This window comes from Mauremys reevesii, linkage group 8, assembly GCF_016161935.1.
Source record: "Mauremys reevesii isolate NIE-2019 linkage group 8, ASM1616193v1, whole genome shotgun sequence".
Lineage (NCBI taxonomy): Eukaryota > Metazoa > Chordata > Testudines > Geoemydidae > Mauremys > Mauremys reevesii.
In genome coordinates, this window is record NC_052630.1 from 241,137 (window position 1) to 265,245 (window position 24,109).

General features: G+C 47.3%; 1 protein-coding gene across 1 annotated transcript in view; it reads right to left on the reverse strand.

Moving 5' to 3' along the window:
• Positions 1-13,905: 13,905 nt before the first annotated feature.
• REEP2 (receptor accessory protein 2) overlaps positions 13,906-24,109 on the reverse strand; it is a 69,949-nt gene continuing 59,745 nt past the window's right edge. Inside the window, exons 10-11 of the transcript XR_005583697.1 lie at positions 14,491-14,634; positions 13,906-13,924 (exon numbers count right to left, since the gene is read on the reverse strand). The gene's annotated coding sequence lies outside the window, so the exon portion shown is untranslated. The remainder of the gene's footprint in view (positions 13,925-14,490; positions 14,635-24,109) is intronic.

The window sequence follows — 24,109 nt, forward strand, 5'->3', positions numbered from 1 at the left end:
AGCCTTATGTATTCAAAAAGATCTTAGGAAACATAGCTATAGCAGCCTAAGCTTAGATTTCAGAGGTCAATGCTGCTTCTGGCTTGGTATCCATGGAAACCCATTCTCCTATCCCAATGCAGGAATTAATTGGAGTCCTCCCACCCACCCCATCCTTGATCAGAGAATCACTATGATATAATAAAGTCAGCCTGATGTGATCTCAACTTCACTCTCTTTTATATAGCAATTTAAGAACAATTGCTACAGAACTAAAGGTTTAATTTATTTTCACAGAGTTAAACAGAAGAAAATGGAAATCTAGCTCATTCCCTCCAAAAAAAAACAACAGAGGCCCAATCTTGGCACGAGACCCACTGACTTCAACAGGAATTTTGCCTGAGTTTGGCCGGCAGGAGTTGGCCCACATATAGCTGTGCGTTGTGCATCTCTTTTTCTCTCTCCCTCTTTTTTCACATAGAGCTCTGCTATTAATGCAACTACCCACATCAGGAACTGAAACTATTGCATTGGAAGAGAGGGAAGAGTTCTATACATATTAAAAAGCAAACAAATGATATGGAGGCCTAATTCCTTCCATGCAATCAATTCCTACCCCAGGAAACGATCTTCAAATCTTCAGAGAGAGGGGAGGCAGAAAGGACAATTCATTCCCTAGCTTGTTTCCAGACTTTTCTTTGGAAGGATTGTCACTAATTAAAAAACACTATGTATTCTCACTGGCTCTGCTGCTGGGGGCCCTTCCCTCCTCTCTACAATGACTTCAGTCACCTTTCCACTTCTTTCTGTCTCCTCATTCCTCCTTTCACCTCCATCTCACTGCTCCCTTCTTTTTAAATTTCTCCATCTCTTTATTTCCTTCTTATCCTCCAATTTACCCCTTTTCCACTCTCTCTCTCTCTCTCTCTCCCCTTTGCTTGGCTACCAATTTCTCTGTCTTTATTTTCCTCACCATCTGATACTTCATACTGAGCAACTGGTTCTTTTGTAACCATGACAACACCATGATGACATCTTCAAAAGATCTCACCATTACCATGAGGAACTAGATTTCATGAAATGCCAATGAAGCTTTTGAAGTGAAATTTAATGTTTCCTATATAAAACCAAGAGTGGGGTTTTCTCTTGAATGTGTGACTTCCCTTGGCTCAGGTAGTGTCAACAGTTCACATTGGTGGTCTGTACATATGGGCAGAATAACTGGGGTTTGTGAAAGAAAGTTACTTTTCACAGTACTGGGTTCTTTTAGGCAATTGCCTGTGTTCATCCTTACTGCATATGATTGACAGGCGGTACCCACACTCAGAGGAGAAGGGTTGAAGGAGTCTTACTTCAACAAAGATGGCAGGAGTGCTGTCACAAACTAATCACAAAATCCAGAGATTAAACCCAGGTCATGATGCTGTGTGAAGGTCTAGACAGAAATTCAGGTAGCAGGCTTGCATATCACTATGATGGGAACAATTCTGAGAGATGCAACAGAGGTAACCTTACCTCTGGTGGAACAATGCCTTATACCACATGGTTCTGGGATCCCTGCTAACTCATAGCACGCATGCATGCAGCATGTGACCTTCTTGGACCGTCTATGAGAGGAGACTGACTGACCAGTAATATTACAGATAGTGCAGGCAATTTTCAGAAAAGACAGTTACCTTTTCGTAACTGGTGTTCTTCGAGATGTGTTGCTCATGTATATTCCACAATAGGTGATTCCAAGCTATACCTTCTGGAGGTGGGTAGGAGTTCACAAGTTCTCGGGATAAAGTATCACCCTGCCGAACCTGGCATTATTCCTGGTTTGGGAGACTATCGCATAGTGTGAGGTGAACGTGTGAACCGAAGACCACATGGCGGTCCTACAAATGTCCTGTATAGGGATGTGGGCCATGAAGGCAGCCAATGAGGCCTATGCCTAAGTCGAGTGCGTCCTCAGAATGGGCAACAGGGGGACACCCGCCAGCTCATAACAGGAGCGGATGCACAAAGTGATCCAGTTGGAAAGCTGATGAGTGGAACTTGGCTGGCGTCTCGCGCGCTCAGCCAAGGTGATGAACAGTTGCGAGGACTTTCTGAATGGCTTGGTCTGCTTGAGTTAGAAAGCCAAAGCCCGCCTCACATTGAGCGTGTGGAGACGGCGCTCTTCACTAGTCATGTGAGGCTTGGGGCAGAGGACTGATAGAAAAATGTCCTGACCCATGTAGTAGGTGGAGACCACCTTCGGGAGGAACATGGGGTGTGGACGGAGCTGGACCTTGTCCTTATGAAAGACCATATATGGTGGCTCGGAGGTCAGGGCCCTGAGCTCCGAGACCCACCTGGCTGACGTGATAGCAACCAGGAAGGCCACCTTCCACGAGAGGTGAGACCAGGAACACGTGGCTAACAGTTCAAACAGGGGCCCTGTAGGACAAGCCAGCACCAGATTCAGGTCCCATTGTGGGACCAGGGGCTTAGAATATGGGTAAAGACAGTCCAAACCCTTAAGGAGCTGGCCGGTCATAGCATGGGAGAAAACAGTGTATCCTTGCACCGGGGGATGGAAGGCCGATATGGCCGCCAGGTGCACCCTGACTGATGAGGGCGCCAGGCCCTGGGCCATCAGGTGGAGGAGGTAATCAAGGGTAAGCTAGATTGGGGCAGCTGTTGGGGACACACCTTGGTCTGCCACCCACCTAGAAAACCGAGACCACTTTGCCATGTAGGAACAGCGAGTGGAGAGCTGACTACTTTCGAGGACGACTCACTGAACCTGTTCTGAGCATGTCCTTTCCTTGCCACCTAGCCACTGAGCAGCCACGCCGTGAGGTGAAGAGCTGTCAGATTGGGATGGAGGTGGCGGCCCTGGTCCTGAGACAGCAGGTCCGGGCGGAGTGGCAATGGCCACAGCGGAGCCATCACCAGGCCCGAGAGGGTCCCGTACCAGTGCTGCCTGGGCCAAGCCGGGGCAATAAGGAGGACCCTGGCTTCGTCCATCTTTATTTTCTCCAGGACCCTGCTGATTAAAGGGAACAGGGGAAAAGCGTAGAGAAGCTGGCCTGACCTGGATAGCATAAAGGCATCCGAGATAGCGCCCTTCCTTAGGCCCCCGGAGCAGAACCAGGGGCATCATTGGTTCTTCCGGGTTGCAAACAGGTCCACCTGGGGAGTTCCCCACCTTTGGAAGAGCTAGTTGGCCACTTCCGGGTGTAGAGACCACTTGTGCTGAGAGGAAAAGTCTCTGCTCAAGCAATCCGCCCTCAAGTTCTGGGCACTCGGCAGGTGAAAGGCTTTTAGGTGGATGTCGTGGGATATACAGAAGTCCCACAGACTGAGGGCTTCATGGCAGAGGGCAGAGGATAGAGGAATATCTGGACCCCCCCACCAGTGCCTGAGGTAGGCCGCTACTACCAACATGCACTTTGTAAAGACCCTGGGGGCAGTGGACAGACCAAACGGGAGGACCATGAATTGGTAGTGATTCTGTCCCACCACAAAACGGAAGAAGCGCCTGTGCCCTTCGAATATGTGGATGTGGAAGTACATGTCCTGTAGCTCGAAGGCAGCGTACCATTCCCAGGGATCCAGGGAGGGGATGATGGAAGCCAGGGAAACCATTCAGAACCTGAGTTTCACCATGTACTGGTTCAGGCCTCGCAGGTCCATGATGATCCTGAGCCCTACTTTGGCCTTCGGGATAAGGAAATACCAGGAGTAATACCCCTTACCCAGGAACTCCTTTGGCACCGCCTCTATTGCTCCTAGTTCCAGAAGCCACCCGACCTCGTGCTTAAGAAGAGCCTCATGCGATGGGTCCCCCAAGAGGGACGGGGACGGGAGGTGGTTGGGTGGGGAGGAGGTAAACTGAAGGGTGTAACCTCAGGAGATGGTGTTGAGGACTCATCAGTCCAAGGTGAGCCACGACCATTCTGGGACGAAAGCACACAACTGATTGAAAAAAGGGAGCTTTATTGGGGGTGGATCCCTGCTGAGACCTAGCGAGATACCACCGAGCGTCCCGTCAAAACCACCTTTTACCCGCCTGCTTGCCCTTAGAGGACCCAGGCTGTGGGGCAGGCCGAGACTGCCTTTGTGGGTGTTTTCTATAGTCCCACTGCTTCTTATGGTGGCCTCATGCTTCAGGAGGGCGGCCTGGGCAGGAGCCTGCTGCGGCTTGAACTTGGGTTTTGCCGGAGCAGGGACATAGAGGCCCGAGGTCTGGAGGGTCATGTGGGAGTCTTTCATGCTGTGCAGCCTTGTGTCTGTTTCATCAGCAAACAGAGCCTTCCTATTGAAAGGGAGATCCTGCATTGATGACTGGACTTTGCTGGATAGCCCAGAGAGCAGGAGCCATGATGCCCATCTCATGGACACTGCCGAGGCCATGGACCATGCGGCCGAGTCCGCTGCATCTGAAGCGTCCTGTAGAGATACCCTTGCGGCTGCTGCCCCTTCCTCCACGAGCACCTTAAACTCCTTTTTATCATGCTCCCGGAGGGAATCCTCGAACTTGAGGAGGGATTCCCAGAGATTAAACTCGTAGCGACCCAAGAGAGCCTGATGGTTTGCTACTCTTAGCTGGAAGCTTGACTACGAATAAATTTTTCTCCTGAAAGTGTCCAGCCTCCGAGAGTCTTTGTTCTTAGGGGTCGGGGCTGGCTGCCCCTGCCGTTCCCTGTGGTTGACCGACTCAACCACCAAGGAGTTGGGTGCCGGGTGGGTATACAGATACTTGTGCCCCTTAGTGGGTACAAAGTACTTGCGTTCCGCCTTCTTAGACATGGGAGCCAACGAGGCTGGTGTTTGCCACAGGGCATTTGAAATTCTTGCCACCCCTTCATGGAGCGGCAAGGCCACCCTGCCCGGTGTCGAGGGGGACAGCACATTGAACAGGGTGTCTGAGGGCTCCTCTATCTCCTCAGCCTGGAGGTGGAGGCTCGCTGCCACTCTTTTAAAGAGGTATTGGTGGGCCCAGTAGTCCTCCTGTGGGATGGAGGGGGGACGGGTCACAATCAGGTCCTCTGGACGGGGCGAGGAGGCCAGTGCGGTGCTCCTTTGGATGTCAGCCGGCACCAGAGAATCCACCACCTGGTTGGACTCCAAGCATGATGCTGAGGACATGGGTCCCACCAACTCCTTTCTTGGCAGTCTAGGGATGGAGGCCAATGGTGTTTCCAATGCCCCGGCCACCGAGCGGGTCCCCCTGGGGGCTGTGCTGGAGGCCACAGTGCCTACTGGTACCACTGGGCCAGCCACGACGCTCAGTGCCACTGCACTGGCTGAGGCACCGGTGTAGCCAGCTGTTCGGGCTGGCTAGCCTGGCCTATAGATGGGCGGCTGTGAGTGGAGGCCGGGCTGGCATACGACCCGCTGCTGCCTCTGGACCGGGAGTAGCAGCAGTGCTGGGATCTATGTCGGCCACGGGACCATGATCTCGAGGTGGAGGAACGGCACTGACAGCAGTAGCTGCTCCGCGAACAGCCTAGACGGGCGGACCTGCGATGGCGAGATGCCAGCGATCAACGCCCGGAGCAATGGTGCCTTGGCAGAGACTTGGAGTGGGTGTCTGAGCGGGAACGGCGTTGACAGCCGTGCCACGAGTGACTGCGGTACCTCCTTCGAGACAAGGACTATTGGCGACGTCTGCCACGGTCCCGTCAATATTCGCTCTGCGAAGACGAGCGGAGCCAGGAGTCCCGGTCGGACGGCACCCATCCAGATGCTGGCCGGCATCGAGGGCAATCCACATGGACTGAGCCCTGAACAGTCGCTGGGTGGTGAGAGGTGTTGGGAACGTTCCCTCGACTGAGACCGGTACCAGGCCGGCAGCGACTGCAGCGATCCCAGCGGCGGCTTGCCCCTGGAGCGTGGGGCTGACATTGGCAGAGCTCCGGGCACCAGCATGGACATGATGTTCCTGGCCGCCTGGAGGGCTTCAGGCATAGATGGCATCCGGACATCTGGAGAGGCCTGCTCCAAAGGGGCCGGGCTACTCCGCTCAACATGAGTCGGAGGCCTAGGGCCCAGTGGGGATCAAGGGCTACCCAACATGGGCCTAGCCTCTGTCCCAGACTTCCTTCGGTGCCATTGCGAAGAGGGAGTCTTTCCGGTCCTCTTGGCGTGCCCCGCGGAAGGGGAGCAGTGCCGACTGGTCAATGATACCAGAGGGTCTCCGCGTACCGACGCTGCGGTGCCGGGTACCAGTTTGGAGCGGCATGCTGGGGTCGGGGCCAGTGCTGACTCCATCAGGATGGCCTGGAGCCTAAATGTCCTTTTCTTTTTTGGTCCGTGGCTTGAACGACTTGCAGATCTTGAACCTTTCACTGCTATGGGTTTCTCCCAAGCAGCGCAGACAGTCCGCATGCAAGTCACTCCTTGGCACAGAATGCCTACAAGAGCCGCACGCCTTAATCCCGGGGCACGGGGCATGCCCCAGCCCAGGCTCACTGACTAACTAAACTAATTGAAATTGCTAACTGACTACAGGTACTAATGAACAAACAAACAGTTCTGGGGACAAGCTGCAGCAAAGCTGGAGCTGAGCAGTTCCGACGCACCTTCACTGGCGGCAAAAAGGAACTGAGGGGTGGGGGAAGCGCGCAGCTCCCCTTATACCGCGCCAGGCAGGCGTCACTCCAGGAGTCGGCAGGGGCTGCTCTCCCCCCATGGGTACTGCTAGGGGAAAAACTTCCAGCACCGGTGTACATGGCAAGCACGCACACTTATTGTGGAATACACATGAGCAATCACTCAAAGAAGAATAGCTTTGTCCTGTTCTGATAATAACTCTTGAGAGCTAAGCAATGCAATCTTCTCAGGCAGCAAATGAGGTTTAGGGAAAATACAGATAAGTTAAAAGTTTAATTTTGAAAGTCAGAAACCCTATTAGCAAAATACTTCAGCTGAAGATGAAGGTTCACCTTAGTCCCAATGGAAAACTATACAGGGTAGGTTCACTGTAAGTCTCTGTATCTCATAGATAACTGATGAGATAACCATAAAGAACACAGTTGTTACTGTGCAGAGAACAAACAGAGAATGACTCAAATAGTGTTCCTTTAGTTTGATGAACACCATATTTAAATCCAGAACAGGGGTAGCTCCCAGCTCAGAGGAAAGATGAGAGTGACTCTTGCTAAATTTTGTCACCCTATGATGACAAGATTCTTGGAGTCCTGAAGTGAATGGTAAAAGGACAACATTGCAACCAACCAGATGAACCATTACACAGCTGAGAGGGGGACTGGATTGCTTGAGGTGAAAGCATGGTGGGGATCAGGTCCCTTCTGTCTTGCCCAGAAGGAGAAAAGAAACCCACTGAAAACCCTGTGTCTGCAATACTGTGGACAAATGCTTGATATGCCCAAGAGCCCAATAATAGCAGCAGCTGAGAAGAATTGGGGCAATTACCCCAGCTAATCAATAAACAGAAGAGAGCACTCAGTTTCTTGTGCCACCTCAACCACAGCAGCAAACACTACTCAGTACTACAGAGTGCTAAATGTTCAAAAACTACATCCAAATGATGGCACAATCCATTCCAATGTATCATTGTGATGGGTCCCGTCCCCCCCTTCCAGGGTGCCACCTGATGTACTGGGGTACCACTGAACCTACCTGTTCCACTAGCCTGGGCGCCCTCACCCTGTCCTGCTGAGCCAGGCACTCAAGCCTCCTCCAGCACACACACAGGCAGTGACATGCCCAGCTGCAGAAAGACACAGACACTGAAATCAGCTCTGCGTGGGAAGACTCAGCTAGGAAATTGCCCAGCACTCAAGCACACACCCCCTCTGGGATGCAAACCCAAAACTGTATTGTCTTGTGCTGCACAGAGAACTGTATAGTGCAAGCTCATGAAATTTGCCCCCTCCCTCAATGTGGCGGAAGATATGCACAGCTTTTTGCCCCCCAGCTCTGAATTCTACAAACTGGTTTTAGAGAAAACAAAAACAAGTTTATTAACTACACAAGATAGATTTTAAGGGATAGCAACAGATCAAAGCAGATTACTAAATAAATAAAACAAACATGCAAACTAAGCTCAATACACTAAAGAAACTGGTTACAAGTAGTAATTTCTCACCCTAAATGTTGTTTTAGGCATTTCTTTCACAGGCCAGACATCTTTTCCAGCCTGGGCTCAGCTCTTCCCCCATCCCCTTTGTCTTTGTTTCTTAGATGTTTCCAGCAGTCATCCTGGGCAGGGATTCAGTGAAGAATTAACCCAGATTAAGTCACTCTCCTGCCTTAAATAGGTTTTACATATGGCTGGAACTCTTTGTTTGCTAGTGTGGTTCTCCCAGTGGAAAAGTACTGGTATTCTATCATGGAATCCAGTACCAGGTGATATAATCACATGATCCAGCAATGACAAAGCATCCATGAGTCAAAGGTTGTTTGTAGCATCCCAGGAAACTTCTCAGGAAGGTGGGATATTAGCATCTTCAAAGTCCTATTGTTCTCCCTAATGGCCCAGCCAGACTGATTGCATTCTATCTAGTGGGCATTCCCCAGGTGCAAACACTTCTGTAATTGACACATAGTTAATATTCCTAACTTCAGATACAGAAATGATACACGCATACAGATAGGATAATCATATTCAGCAAATCATCACCTTTCCAATGATATCTCACAAGACCCATCTTGCATAAAATACATCTTAGTTTGCCATGATCATATCATAAGCATATCTCTATGAAGAATATGGGGCGTAATGTCACAATCTTCACTTCCCAGGTTCAAAAATACTAACCTAACAACCAGGAGATCAAACAACCCTGCCCAGAACTCAAGAGTGCTTATAATGCTAGACCAGCACCTAACCAACTGTCTATATCTATTTATATATAAAATACACACACACATACACACATATATTCACAACTGGTAAGACCAAATCAGAAACAGATAGCTACAGATTCATCAGGGTGGGGAAGGTGAGGGATGAAACTGCAGGTGTGTATGAGTGTGTACAGGGCAATCAGTACGTCTAAAGGGAGAAGCTACAGGTGCATACATACACATGTGCATGAAAGTGAGAGATGCTAAAGGTGTGCAGCATAGGGAGAACCTGAAGGTACGTGCATGGATAGAAAGCTACAGGTGTGTGTGTGCTGTGGGGATGCAAGTGTGGGGGAATGTTGCAGCTGTGTAAGTATATGGAAGAATCTACATGCATGTTTAGAGGCGTGAGGATTACAGGTGAATTGATTATAAGGGGAAGCAGTACATATGGAGGAATGGACAGGAGTGAGTGAGGGGCCTGGAAATTTACAGATTTTTGGTACTATGCTTTTTCACAGCAGTGCTAGTGGTTCAATCAGCTGACATTGATCACTGGCTCCTTGAAAAATTTAGCCACTCTTGTTATTTCTGGACCAAGTGAAACATGGAGAAAATTAAGTGTCCAGATTATTCTGGGTGAAATTGTTCTAGAAGAATGGACCATAAGCATGTTTGAAAATGGTATGTATTAAGGTACAAGTAGCAGCCTTGTAGGTTTTAGCAAAGGGAACATGTTTAAGTAATGCTACAGAGATAGAGGCAGAGCTTGTGGAGTGGGCTAACTCTAGAAGAAGAGGTTATATAATCGTCAGATTCCTAAAAAGAAATAATATAGCCAGAAATCCATCTGGAAATCTCTGGGTGAAGACTTCAGATCCCTTGGACCTGTCAGCAACTGAGACAGTCTGGCAGACCTTCAGAATGACTTGGTCTGTCTAGATAGAAGGCTAACATGCTCCTGACATCTAAGCTATAGAAAACAGAAGAATCACTGATCTTATGTCATTTTGTGGAAAAAAATGGAAGATGGATGACCCAGTTGAGATGTAATTCAGACAACACCTTAGGCAGAAACTTACGAAGTGGGTGTAACAAAATGTTGTCCTTGAAGAACACTATGAAAGGAGGATCTGCCATTAAAGCCCCGCTTCCCTGAATCTTCAGGCAGAGGTTATAACCACCAGAAAAGCTGTTTCTATAGGTAGGTTAAGAAGGGAACTGGTAGTCATTGGTTTGAATGGGGGCTTTGCGTAAGCTCTAAGTGTAAATGACATACTGGGATGGGTTGTCAAATCCGAGGAAAAAGATTTCCCAAACCCTTAAGATATTTCACTGTCAGGGGATAAGAAAACACTGAAAATCCACAACTAAGGAATGAAAGGCCATTACAGCTACTAAATGAACTATGATAGAATTTATAGATAATTGTGATGTTTTTAAATTCTAACAGGCCAGAACAGGAGACAGGAACGAATAAATGGACAAAAGATGCCATTGGTCACACTAATGATAGAATCGCTTCCATTTCTGGAGATAAAGATGTGGAAAAACTGTGAAGAGGCCAAAAGAGAGCAACAAAAATGATAAAAGGTTTAGAAAACCTGACCTATGAGGAAAGGTTAAAAAAACTGGGCATCTTTAGTCTTGAAAAAAAGAAGACTGAGAGGGAACCTGATAACATTCATCTAATATTTTAAGGGCTGTTATAAACAGGATGATCAATTATTCTCCACGTTCACTGAAGGTAGAACAAGAAGTAACAGGTTTAATCTGCAGCAAGGGAAATTTAGGCTAGATATTAGCCAAGAAATTCTAACTCTGGAATAGACATCCAATGGAGGTTGTGGGTCCCTATCATCATTAGAGGTTTTTTAAGAACAGGTAAGACATACACCTGTCAGGGATGGTCTAGGTTTACTTGGTCCTACCTCAAACTACAGGGCTGGACTTGATGATTTCCCAAGGTTTCTTCCAGCCTTACATTTCTATGCCTGTTGTACATCTGCAGAAGGAAGTCTAGCTCCGCGAATCTTTGAATAACCAAGCCTTGAGACAAAGAATTCTCACGTTGGGATGGAGAGTCTGACCTGCATCTGGAGATAGAAAATGGGGAATGGACAGAAGACTCGTCACCAGATATAAGGGGAAGGCGAATCACATAAGCAGCTTGTCTGGGCCATGCTGGAGCAATATGATCTTGGCTTTGCCTTGCTTGATCTTGTTTATCACTTTCAATATCAAAGGCATTGGAGGAAATGCATAAAGAAGGGCCCTCGTCCACAGAACGAGGAGAGCATCGCCAGAGAGTGAGGACCTAACTCCTGTCATGAGCAAAACTGTTTGCACTTCCTGATGGGGATAGTGGCAAAGAGATCCACTGCTGGAAATCCCCAGGTCAGAAAAATGAGATTGAGAGTCTGAGTCCAACTCTCATTTGTAATCCTAGGAGAAATGCCTGCTGAGATTGTCGGTCATGGCGTTTTGTAGGCCTGGAAAGCAAGCGGCTACATTGAGGATGCGATTGGCTATACACCACTTCCACAGCTTTATTGCTTTGGCACAAAGAGAAGGCGATCTTGCCCCCAAAAGTTGGCTGATGTAGAACACATAGGCTATCGGTCAGAATGTGGATGGAGTTGTGCCTGATTAATGGAAAAACGTGACCACCGGCATTTCTGACTGCCCTCAGCTCCAGGAGGGTGATGTGAAGATGCTTCTTGGACTTGGATTTGCACTAAATGTGCTCCCCAACCCACCGGAGAGGCATCCATCATTCTGATGCTAGGTGCGGAAAATTGGATGAATAGACCATCTGCACAGACATTGTGAGGGTCCTTCCATCAACTGTGTGAGTTTTATATTTGATGAGAGACTGACACAAGCCTGTTCAGGCTGTGTTTGTTCATGTCTAAACTGTTCTGAGCTACCCATGGAAACAGCAAAGGGGTAACAAGGCACGTTGTGTCACAAAAGGTACAAGCTGCTATGGGCCCCAGTAGTTGAAGACAATTTCTTGTTGCTGTCTGTGGGCTGACTTTAATTGTTCCAATGAAGTTTGTTGGTGTTGTGAACTATCTGTGGGATGGTAAGCTCTGGCTGTTAGTGCATCTAAGGAAGCCCCTAAAAATTCTACCCTTTGCGCTGGAGTCAAAATGGACTTTTTGATGTTGAGCTGAAGACTTAGCATGCAGAACAGGGACATTGTTGACTTTATGGTGGGAGAGAAGCTCATAAGTATGGCCCTTGAGAGGCCAATTATCTATGTATGGAAAAATGATGATTTCTAGTTGTTGATGATAGGCGGGAACATTGCCACAACTTTTGAGAATACCCTCAGGGAAAATGAAAGGCCAAAAGGAAGCATTTGATACTGGAAATGATCTTGACCAACCAGAAACTGAAGGACTCTCTTGTGAGAAGGATGAATCACAATGTGAAAAAAATCTCCTGAAGGTCAAGGACCAAAACCAATCCCCCAATTCCAACAATGAAATTATAGCTGCAGGACTCACAAGACTGAATTTGTGTTTTCACAAAGAGCAAAATCCCTCCCCCCTGTGCTAAGCTGGAACTGGTTTTATAGCTCCTATGCTTCTTCAAAGGGAGTTAATTGCCTGTCTCAGCAAGTGCTCGTGAGAGGGGTCCCTGCAAAGGGACAGGGGAGAGGGGTGGGTTGTGGGAGGGAGGTGAAACGGATGGAGTAACCTGATTTTATAGCCTCCAACACCCATTTTTTGGAATTAATCTGCTCCCACGCAGATTGAAAATGGAAGAGACGGTCTCCAAAGGGGTAGGAGAGTAGAATGGTGTAGTTTCAGCTTGGTGATGTGACTTGTTCCAGATCCTCAATCAATCTGTCAAAATTGTTGTTTTGATGATAAAGATGGCTGAGTGGAGGTAGATGAAATAGGTTGTCTCTTTTGCTGAAATCCTGGCTATTTTCCAGGCAGCTCAGTCGGTCTTTGCAGTCCTGAAAATTGAAAAGGATGGGCTCGCTGTACCATTTGAGATCTGCTAAACATTCACAGGCTTGCAAGTGTATAAATCCCAAGGGATCTCAAGGTGTCCCTTGAATCTTTCAGGGTGTGCAAGGATTCACCAGTGGATTCAGCAAAAAGTTTTAATCTATCAAAGGGGAGGTCCTTGACTGCATTTTGGATCTCTCTTGGGCTCCCAGAAAGCTAGAGCCAGCATGCCTGACACAACACCAGTGCTGTGGCAATAGAACAAGCTGCAGTGTCAGTTGTGTCCAAAGAGGCCTCCAACAAGGACCTACCTGGTAGCTGACCCTTATTAATAACGGACCGGAATTGCTTGCGTTGTTCTTCAGGAAGGTGCTCAATAAAGATGGTAAACTTAGAACAATTAGTGTGGTTATATTCTGCCATAAGAGCCTAGTAATTTGTGATTCGAAACTGAAGTGTTGGAGATGAATAGGTCTTATGGACAAACAGGAAGATATTTTTGGTCTTTATCATAAGATGTGGATTTTGTAAGGTGCTGTCTACCATGTTTATTCACTGCTTCCACAACCAAGGAGACAGGTGCAGGCTGGGAAAATAAAAATTCAGTGTCCTTAGATTGGATACAATATTTTTTATTGGCACACCTGGATCATAAATTTAAAAGGGCTCCATATGATTTATGATCCAGGTAGCAGCAGCTGGTATGGGTAAGTTTAATATATGTTTAATATATATGGGTAAGTGTTTAATATTATTTTCACCCCTGTTCCCCTGTGAGAATCGGTTGCAGCTGCTATTACTACTGTGGTTCCTTGGGGGCTCTGGAACCATCTCCCTCTTCCCCTTGTAGGGCCTCTTTTGCTGCTACAGTACTTCTCTGATTTGCCTGGTATGATGCTCACACTTGCAGCTTCCACCTAAAAATATACATGCATCTCTTGCAGCTGCAGACACACCCAGGCACAGCTTCAGCACACACAACCCCACATATATCCTATGCAGGCTCAAATGCAAACACAGAGGCAATTTATTCCTCCAAACATACCTACTCCCAGGTTCAAGAAAAAATGCAGATGACATTAAAAGCAGACAGAGCAGCAGGGTCTCTGAAATGATGGATGTTGTCAGATTCCCTCTGACGTCAAAGACTGGAAATCCCATTGTAATCAGGGTTGTTGATTTTTGTGTTGCTTCAGAAGAGTGAAAGAGAGAGACACAGCTTTGTTTAATTGCTTTGGGCTAGTAGCTTCATTTTGCAAGCACAAGTAAAAGGTTGACTTACAGCAATCATTAATGGCTTATTGTGCATTTAGGCAGTACGCTGGATGAATGGGAAATAATTTTTACCCTCAGTTAAAAGGGAAAGTGAATAACTACTACCGGTACATTGTTATTCAACAATTAGAATATTCAAAGGTCCCTTTCCAACATCACTAAATGCTAAATAATTTCTGCTGAGTCACAGCCACATCTTCCTGAATATTAGGAAGCTCTTCATCATTCATGATGTGTAATATTCAGAACTGGTGTAAATGGGTGCTACTTTATTCACCTGAAGCCAATAAAGTGGCACCTACTTAAACAATATCTGATTTTGGCCCTAGAACTAAAAGTTCCAGACCTGAGAATCTCAAAGAATTGATTAAATCCCTCATTTACAGACTTCTGAGCTAGGGACACCTGTGCATCATGGGCCAGCCCCTCCTGCAGTGATTCTATCTGACCTAATACATTCATGGTTTTATACCATGCTCACCATAGCAGTATGACTCCAAGTCCCTTTAACATGTGAGTAAGGGCAAGTCTTGCATACCACAGTCCCATTATTGGTAATTCAGTCCACAAGGCAGGAGGAAGCCCTTGAAGGAGCTTCCATTCATCAGTTGTCTGAAATATTGGACTGGAGATGCCAAGAAAAGAGAATTTACATTTACAATTGTTTAAATGCATCAGTATTAAGGAACGCAATAAGTAACCAGCTCCTCTCCCTGGATGCAAGGCAGACAAAGATTGAGGGGGGTGATGGATGCTTGGAGTTTTTTCTTTCTTTTTTCCTATTTCAAATCTGTTCCTCCTTCTCCTAACCCTTCATCCTCTTGGTGTCTCTACCATAAGTTCTACTGAAAGCCACTGTGATACACAGACAGGGCACCAGCTGAGCAAGCTGGTGCTTGGGGCGGCATATTCTATGGGGCGGCATTCTGCCCAAACCCAGGGCAGCACGGCCAGTTTTTGGGTTTTTTTTGGTTTGCCTCTCCAGCCGCCCTATAGGGGATGGCAGTGCAGAGGAGGGGCGTGCCCTGCAGCAAACTGGGCAGGGCAACCCCTGTTCTTCCCTCTCCGCCGACTGGAGCGGTGCGGAGCCCGCCCGGCAGGCGGCACAGTGGTCGGGACCGCAGGACAAGCGCCCCACTGAAGCCCTGGCCACCCCCTGCTCTCTCTCTCCCCCGCTCCCTCCCCGCTAGACTGGGTGCGCACTCCGCTGCATGTCTGCAGCACAGGGAGTCCCCCTGCACCCTGGCTCCGGCTGCCCAGCAGGGGGGTTTTTCCCCTGCTTTGCCGCTCTGGCCACGCCGTTTTGTTTTATTTTCCCCTGATTTGCCACTCCGGGCATGCCCCAGGTTTTTTGTTTTGTTTTGTTTTCTTTCCCTGCTTTGCCATTCCAGCTGTGCTGCAGGTTCCCCCCTACCCCCGCTTTGCTGCTCCGGCCGCGCCACAGGTTTTTCTTTTGTTTTGTTTTTTCCCCACTCCTGCTTTGCCGTTCCGGCCATGCCCCAGGTTTTTTTTGTTTTGTTTTCTTTCCCTGCTTTGCCGCTCCGGCCGCACCACAAGTTTTGTTTTCTTTGCCGCTCCGGCCGCGCTGCAGGTGTCCCCCCCGACTTTGCTGCTCCGGCCGTGCCACAGGTTTTTTTTGTTTTGTTTTGTTCCCCTCCTGCTTTGCCGCGCCGCTGCCCCCCCCCCGCCCTTTTTTTTTTTGCTTGGGGCGGCAAAAAAGCCAGAGCCGGCCCTGTACACAGACATAGTTCACTACTCTGTGTCAGCAACTCTTGTCAGACCTGACATACTCACTACAACTAACCCATTGTTGTCAAAATGATTAGGGGGCTGAAGCACATGACTTATGAGGAGAGGCTGAGGGAACTGGGATTGTTTAGTCTGCAGAAGAGAAGAATGAGGGGGGATTTGATAGCTGCTTTCAACTACCTGAAAGGGGGCTCCAAAGAGGATGGATCTAGACTGTTCTCAGTAGTAGCAGATGACAGAACAAGGAGTAATGGTCTCAAGTTGCAGTGGGGGAGGTTTAGATTGGATATTAGGAGACACTATTTCACTAGGAGGGCGATGAAGCACTGGAATGGGTTACCTAGGGAAGTGGTGGAATCTCCTTTCTTATTGGTTTTTAAGGTCAGGCTTGACAAAGCCCTGGCTGGGATGATTTAGTTGGGGATTGGTCCTGCTTTGAGCAGGGGGTTGGACTAGATGACCTCCTGAGATCCCTTCCAACACTGATATTCTATGATTCTATGATTGTTGTCATGATATATACCCAAAAGGTGTCATATATAGGGTTGCCAGGCATCCGGTTTTTGACCAGAATACCCCAAAAGGGACTCTGGCAGCTCCGGTTAGCACTGCTGACCAGGACGTTAAAAGTCTGGTTGGCGGCACAGTGGGGCTAAGGCAGGCTCCCTACCTGGCTCTGCATGGCTCCCCAGAAGCAGCATCATGTCCCTCAGCTTCTAGGTGGAGGAGCGGCTAGGGAGGCTCCACACGCTGCCCCCGCCCTGAGTATTGGCTCTGCAGCTTCCATTGGCCATAATCCATGGCCAATGGGAGCTCTGGGGGCAGTGCCTGTGGACGGGGGCAGTGTGCAGAGCCACCTGGACACTCATGTACCTAGGAGCAAGGGGACATGTCGCCACTTCCGGGGAGCTGCCCGAGGTAAGCGCCGCCCAGAACCCACCCCCCTCATCTCCCGTGCCCTAACACCTTGCCCCTGCCCTGAGCCCCTTCTTGCACCCAAACTCCCTCCCCGAGCCCACACCTCATGCCCCAGCCCCTGCTCCAGCTCAGAGCCCCTTCCCGCACTGCAAACCCCTCGGCCCCAGCCCGGAGCCCCTTCCTGCACCCCAAACCCCTCATTTCTGGCCTCCCCCAAGCCCGCAACCCCAGCCAGAGCCTTCACCCCCCCATACACCAACCCTCTGCCCCAGCCCAGAGCCCCCTTCTGCACCCTGAACCCCTCATTTCTGACCCCATCCCAGAGCCTGCACCCCTAGCCCAGAGCTGATATCTCCTCCCACACCCCTGAAAATGAGCAAGTGAATGAGGGTGAGGGAAACTGTGTGACAGAGGGAGGGGGGATGGAGTGAGGGGGGGGCCTCGGGGAAAGGGGGGGGCAGGGAGCAGGGCAAGGATGTTCGGTTTTGTGCGATTAGAAAGTTGACAACCCTAGTCATGTTAAAAGAAAACTAATACCTCACTGATCATTAATATTCTTGCATAATGTATGTATGGTCAACTAAAAAAGGATTATGCAAATGTGCTGTAATTATGACTAATATGTTTAAACCAGGCACCTTAGAGGGCTCCTAAGTGCGATGGTAATACAAATAATATAATCAAAATAAATAAAAAATAATAAATAGCAAAGGTTTCCTCCTCACCTCTACCAGTTAGTGAGTGGCTCCTAAGTTTTGTTTCCACAGACATTTGTGCTCTATCATACAGTCCCTATGACTGCATCTTTGGGGTTTTATATTCATTTCTGAGACTCTCTGAATTTTATTAGGCTAAATAAGAGGAGCTAAATTCCATGAGTAAATCCAAGGAACTCAGCAATTTTTTCCCTTTCCTTATAAGACTTAAAAGGGCTATATCATTAGACGATGATGAAGGATCAGATGCTTTACTTCAACACTGAACAAGGGATTCATAAGAATGAGGAAACAATGTTATCCCTTAAACCTGCTTCAGCTGTTTCCCTGCTTCACTGTAGAGCTTCTGCCTGAAACCTTTCCCTGGCCTTCTCCTGCCCGGCTCCCTGCTACTGTTTTAAAAAACTGTACTCTAGCCTCATCAGTTGAGACCTGCCCCTTCTTTTTGTGAGCACAATTTGTGCACAGTTCAAATTAAAAACAAAGCAGGAAAGCCAAAAGTTACATATCTTACAGTAACATTAATATGATAATGTGGGGCAAATTTCACCCACTTCTCCACAGGCACAGACGCCAGGATAACCTGAGGTGTTTTGCTGCTCCAGGGAGAAAATGTTCTTTGGCGCTCTGCCCTCCAAGCCAAGCAAAACTGGCCAAGCAGCTGAGAGATGTAGTGCCCCCAGAAGGCTGACTGGCACCTCCAGAAGTTGGCATCTAGGGAAACCACTCTCACCAAAATTGGTGTGTCAGAAACTAGGCCTAACCAGTGGACAAAATAATGAGAGGACAGGCTATTCCACATGTAACACCCCTTTCTTCCCTGGGTTACTCAGGAACAGGCAACACTCACCTAGGCGCCTGATGTGTTGACATTAAAGGAGATCCTGAGTATCCCAGTGGTGATATTGGATAAGTGGGAATCCTCTATCCACCCCACTGCTGCAGTCCCTTTACTCCTAAAGGAAGTTAAAATTGGTGGTGCCTCCACCTGGCTGGCCCCTGTAAACACTCAATGGTGTGTCCTGGGAACCTCCAGGAATAAACCCCTTCAGATAGTAATAATAATAAATAACAACAATATTAACCACCACCACCTGTGGCATGGGTCTAACTCAAATACCAATTATAAATAATATACATCTAATATACTTAAATTAGAGCTAACACTCCTTTACTTAACAACTTAAGAAACAAGGTATAACAGACGAAGATTAAATGTCACTACTAATTTAAATCCACAGGGGTAGTTTAATAAAATCAATTAACAAATATAATATACAGTAATAAATTAAACGTATGTAACTGGCATTTACACTGGCACCATTCACCCCACCCCGCAGCATACACTCCTCTGGATTTCAGAGTCCTAGACTATTGCATGCGTGGGTGCGCTGGAAGATCTGCAGTTGGAGACAGCACTCTGTTACAGGCTCTGTGTATCAGTCCAGCCAAGCCACAAAGCTGCACACCCCCTCTGAAACTGGAGCTGGATCCACCAAATGTCACCAGCTCAGGGTCCTGGTTCAATGGGAAGATCACTCTGCCTCTCCTCAGACTCAGTCTCTCTGCTGTGCCCCCTTGCAAGTACTTTCCCAAACCAGAGCAGGGGTTATTCACAGTCCTTCACTGCAGGCCAACCTCAGTCAGCTCTAGGCACAGCAACAGTCTCTGCTCTGACTCCAGTGAAGCCACCAACAGCCTCTGCAGCTCCCTGCTTGATCAAAGCCCCGGCAGGCTCCCAGCAACAGCTTCTGGCTTCCTAGCAGCAGATCCTGGTATGGACAGAGCTCCACAGCAGCAATCTCACTCCTTTCTCCAAAATGGCATACACTGCCTTCTTTCCTTGCACGAGGAAGTCTCTCCCCCTTTCCCCAAGGCATCATGGGAGTTGTAGTCACTAAGGCTAGATTGCTGCACACAGGCTTTTCCCTGGAACACTCAGAGAAAAGTTCAGAGGCCCCTCTAGTAAAGGGTGCCTAGTAGGGTGACCAGACGGCAAGTGTGAAAAATCAGGATGGGGGTGGGGGGTAATAGGAGCCTATATAAGAAAAAGACCGAAAAATCGGGACTGTCCCTATAAAATCGGGAAATCTGGTCACCCTAGTGTCTACACACCCATTACTCCCTTTTAGGGTCCTTAAAGAATGAGATTTGGGGAAAAAGATGACTACTAGGACTACTTGGGGGAAAAAACTGCATCACCATCATGACTGCTACCCCCACTATATTCTGGAACCCCAGACCTCCTTCATCCTAAACTTGAGAGATGTCCTGACCAGACCAGGCCAGAGAGAGGGACCCAGATGACACTGCCACCTCCATCAACTCCAGCTAAATCCTGTTGGAGAAAAACTCAGTTCTCGCTTTTTGTTTGGGTGCAGCAGAGTCAGATACTTTATTCTGTTTAGCAGCTACAACAGGGAGAGAGTGCACTAGGACATAGGGTCTCCCCTTCCTAGACAGATCTCTCAATAGGTAAACAATTACAGCCAGCATTTATACTTTTGTTACAGACAATAATAAGCAACAGCTGCATTTTGTTTATACATAGGTCATCCTGATATCTTGTTTTTCTCACTTAAGAGACACCAGTCTACATATTGTATTATCTACACAAGGTCGAAAAACAACTTCTCACACAGTTCTTTTCCACTCGCCTCACACAATCCTTGCTTCTACAAATCTCGCGTTATTAGGGTTACAGCTAGCCTAACTCTGGCTAACAGAGACTGTCATGCATTAAGATCCCCTACAAATCCCTGTCAGTTATTTCTCTACTTCCACAATCCTGAATACCAGTTAGGATGCAAGACTTAGCCAGCCAACACTGTATATATTGCCACACTGCTGTAAGCCTGTGACTAGAAAAAGGCAACTAAAAGTAAGGGCCTAAACAGCCCAAGGCCAGTACAAGTTTGCCAGGTCTCAGAGTGGATAATAAGACCATGTGTTGTGATTGTGTTTTTCTAGCAGTGAGGCTGCAAGTGAAAAATCAACACCAGAGATAGAAGCTGCATCTTCTCTCTTTGCTATTCTTTTCTCTCCCCTTTTATATATGTTTGTCTTGTTTTGTCTTCTTAGGAAATGGAATCAGACTTTAACAACAACAGCTGCAGCCCATCCCAACTAACTACTCTTTCCCCCAAAAAGGACAGTTATTACCAGACTGTCAAGCAAGGATTTTTTTTCTCCTTCTAAAAATTCTCACCAACTAAAGGGAAAGGAAACAAGAGATGTTGTTAAAATGAAAACCTTAATTAATACTTCACATCTTAAATGCTTTAATTATATTTTCTTCTTTTTCTGTTTCTTTAATAAAAAGTTAAAATTAATTTTAAATGGTGTGTTTACCATAGTACAAAGCAAGGTACGGTCTCCATATACCAACCCCAAACCTTGTTTAACAGTGACTGGGTTAACACTATTAGTGCTTTGGATCCACATAGGACTGCCAACTTTCTGACTGCAGAAAACCAATACACTTGCCCCACCCCTTCCCCGAGGCCCCGCCCCCTGATCACTCTATCCCCCCCCTCTCCTGCACCCTCACTCACTAATTTTCACTGGGCTGGGGAAGGGGGTTGGGGTGCAGGCTCTAGGGTGGGGCCAGAAATTAGGGGTTCAGGTTTCGGGAGGAGGGTCCAGGCTGAGGCAGGGGATTGGGGTGTAGGAGGGGGATTAGGGCCCTGGCTGGGGGTGTGACCTCTGTGGTGGGACCGGGGATGAGAGGTTTGGAGTGCAGGAGGGGGCTCTAGGCTGTGGACGAGGAGTTCAGAGTGCGGGAGGGGGCTCAAGGCTGGAGCAGGAGATTGGGGTGCGGGAGGGGGTGCAGGGTCCAAGCAGCACTTAACTCAGGCAGCTCCCAGAAGTGGGCGGCATGTCCCTCTGGCTCCTAGGCACAGGAGCAGCCAATGGGAGCTGCAGAACCAATGCTCGTGATGGGAGCAATGCTCAGAGCCCACCCTAGCCGCCCCTGCGCCTAGGAGCCAGAGGGACATGCCGGCCTCTGTGGCCAACCGGACTTTTAGCAGCGGTGGTGCTGACCAGAGCCACCAGGGTCTCTTTCTAACTAGGCATTCTAGTCAAAAAACAGATGCCTGGCAACCCTAGTCCACACACTTCATCTAATTAGTACAAGTGTGTCCAGGGTTGAAACAGACCAAATCTTGATTAGATTCTCATTTTAATCTGATTAAAAACAAAAAAACAAAAACCCTCTTCCACTACTGAATGATAAGACTTTACTCAGATAAGGTGGGTGAGGTAATTTCTTTTTTATTGGACCAACTTCTGTTGGTGGAAGAGAGAAAAAGAGACAGACAGACAGGCAGGCAGGCTTTAGAGCTTACACACAGCTCTGTGTTCATTTCCCAGACCTGAAGAAAAGCTCTGTATGGTTCAAAAGCCTGTCTTTCTCTCACCAACAGAAGTTGGTCCAATAACAGAGATTACCTCACTCACCTTGTCTCTCTAATATGCTGGGACAGACAGTGCTACAACAACACTGTATAGGATTTTACTTACTCAGCAGGGTAGAAACTTTAAAGAAACCTAACTGAAAGTGAGAGCTTGCTGCTGCTTCCTGATTAATATGCCAGAAGGTCTGTGTGACATTTTTATGGAATGCCTCTGTGCTCTTGGGATTTGATGATTCAGTGCAGAGCTGCTTGAAATTTCTATAGAACCTCAGTCCTCCTCCCTGTCTCAAATAGCTTCCTTTAACCAACCTCTCAAACTAAACTAAAAATAATTACTTTGAGTACAATAACAAGGGAAAGAATGGAACTTTCACAGCTCAACATGTAAAGCAGCTCCCTAGAAAGAGGAAATACTGCATTTTAAAACTGGTGTTAACTATAACACCCAAATTTCATTATTTCCTTTTCTGTGATCTGAAAAATTAATCTATAGACTTATTTTAGGCTGTATGCTCTATTTGTTAGAGAGAGTAATTACCAAGTGCAAAGAGTGAGCTTTTATTAGCCTGGTTATTTCAACCTTGCTGCTAGATTGCTAAAGGGCCATGAACCAGTAAAGCCCAATATGAAAATGCTGTACTTGGAACTGGTTGCAGGAGCTGTGTAATTGGCAACACAGAGAGCTGAGAGGATTGGAAGTTACATTACAATAGTAATAACACATAGAATAGTCCACCTCATGGCAGGGTCTAGAGAACCAGAGTCAGCCAATCAGCACAACAGACAAAATCAGTACTATTTAAACATTAGGACATACTAGATTTCCTTGAATATCTTCCCCTCAAATCTGCTGGGAAATGGATGCTGCCCCCTCAATTCCATATACCAAAGGAAAACAGGTGCTGACCCATCAGTGCCGTGGGACTGAAATAAAGTCACCCTGGTGCTCACCATCTGAGAGTCCCTAGCAAAAATAATGGAATAAATAGTAATAAGGAAGCAAAAAATCAAGCGCCTCGAGACTACAGGATGCCCCAGCAAAGCTAATGTGCAGCAGCAGTCAAAAAAACGCTAACAATGTTAGGAAAGGGATAGAAAAGCAGACTGAAAACAAGATAATGCCACCATATAAAGCCATGATATGCCTCCAGCTTAAATACTCTGTCCAGTTCTAGCCATCCCTTCTCAAAAATGATTTCATGGAACCAGAAAAGGTTCAGAGAAGGGCGACAAAGATGATCAAAGGTATGGAACAGCTTCCATACAAGTAGAGAGACAACAGGTTAGAGCTGTTCAGCTGAGAAAACAGACAGCTATGGTGGGATATGATAGAGGTCTATAAAATCATGAATGTTGTGGTAAAAGTGAATGGAGAAGTGTTATTTACCCTTTCCAGCAGTGCAAAAAAAGCATGGGCCATCCAATGAACTTAATAGGTAGCTGGTTTAATACAAACAAGATAAAGAACCTTTTCTATACAAAATGCACAATTAACCTGTGGAACTCATTGCTATGGGATGTTGTGATGGCCTAAAGTACAGCTGGGCTCAAAAAAGGACTAGATAAGTTCATGAAGGATAGGTCCATCAATCACTATTAGCCAAGATGGTGAGGGATGCAATCTCATGCTTGCGGTCACCCTAAACCTCTGATGCCAACAACTGGGAGAGGAAGACAGGGTGGATCACTCTAGCTGGCTTGTTCTGTACACATCCTCTGAAGCTCTGGTATGGGCCACTGTCAGAGACAGGATACTGGGCTAGATGGTTCGTTGGTCTGACCCTGTATGGCAGTTCTTATGTTCCAGCAGCAGTCCTAGGACGTTAGAATACATTTTCCCAAACAAGTCCTACAATTTTAAAATTTCTGTAAAAAAATATCAAACAAAAACAAAAAAAGGTGTGTGAATTAAGGTAACTGGAATTCAAAGAGCACTGGGGCTCCTTCATTTGAAGTGAGGTGCTGCCCTGAAGTACAAGTTAAACATCAGAACATGAAGAGAGGGCCAGCAATACTGTCTCATAAAAGACGGCATTGGCTATAATTAGTGTTTTAATTTTATTTTAATCACAATGTAGGCTGAACTTGCAGCATGAGATGGAATGATTCCTGGAAGAGCTAAAACTAAAAACTGGATGATATGAGAAATGCCCCATGGGATTTTGCTGACTGTATGTTATAACTCTAAAATCATTCTACTGTTTCCTTCTTGTTACATGTAGCTATGTATTTTAAGATCCCTCCATTTAAAAGATTTAAAAATTGTGGATGAAGGGAATGCAGTAACTTACTATTTCAT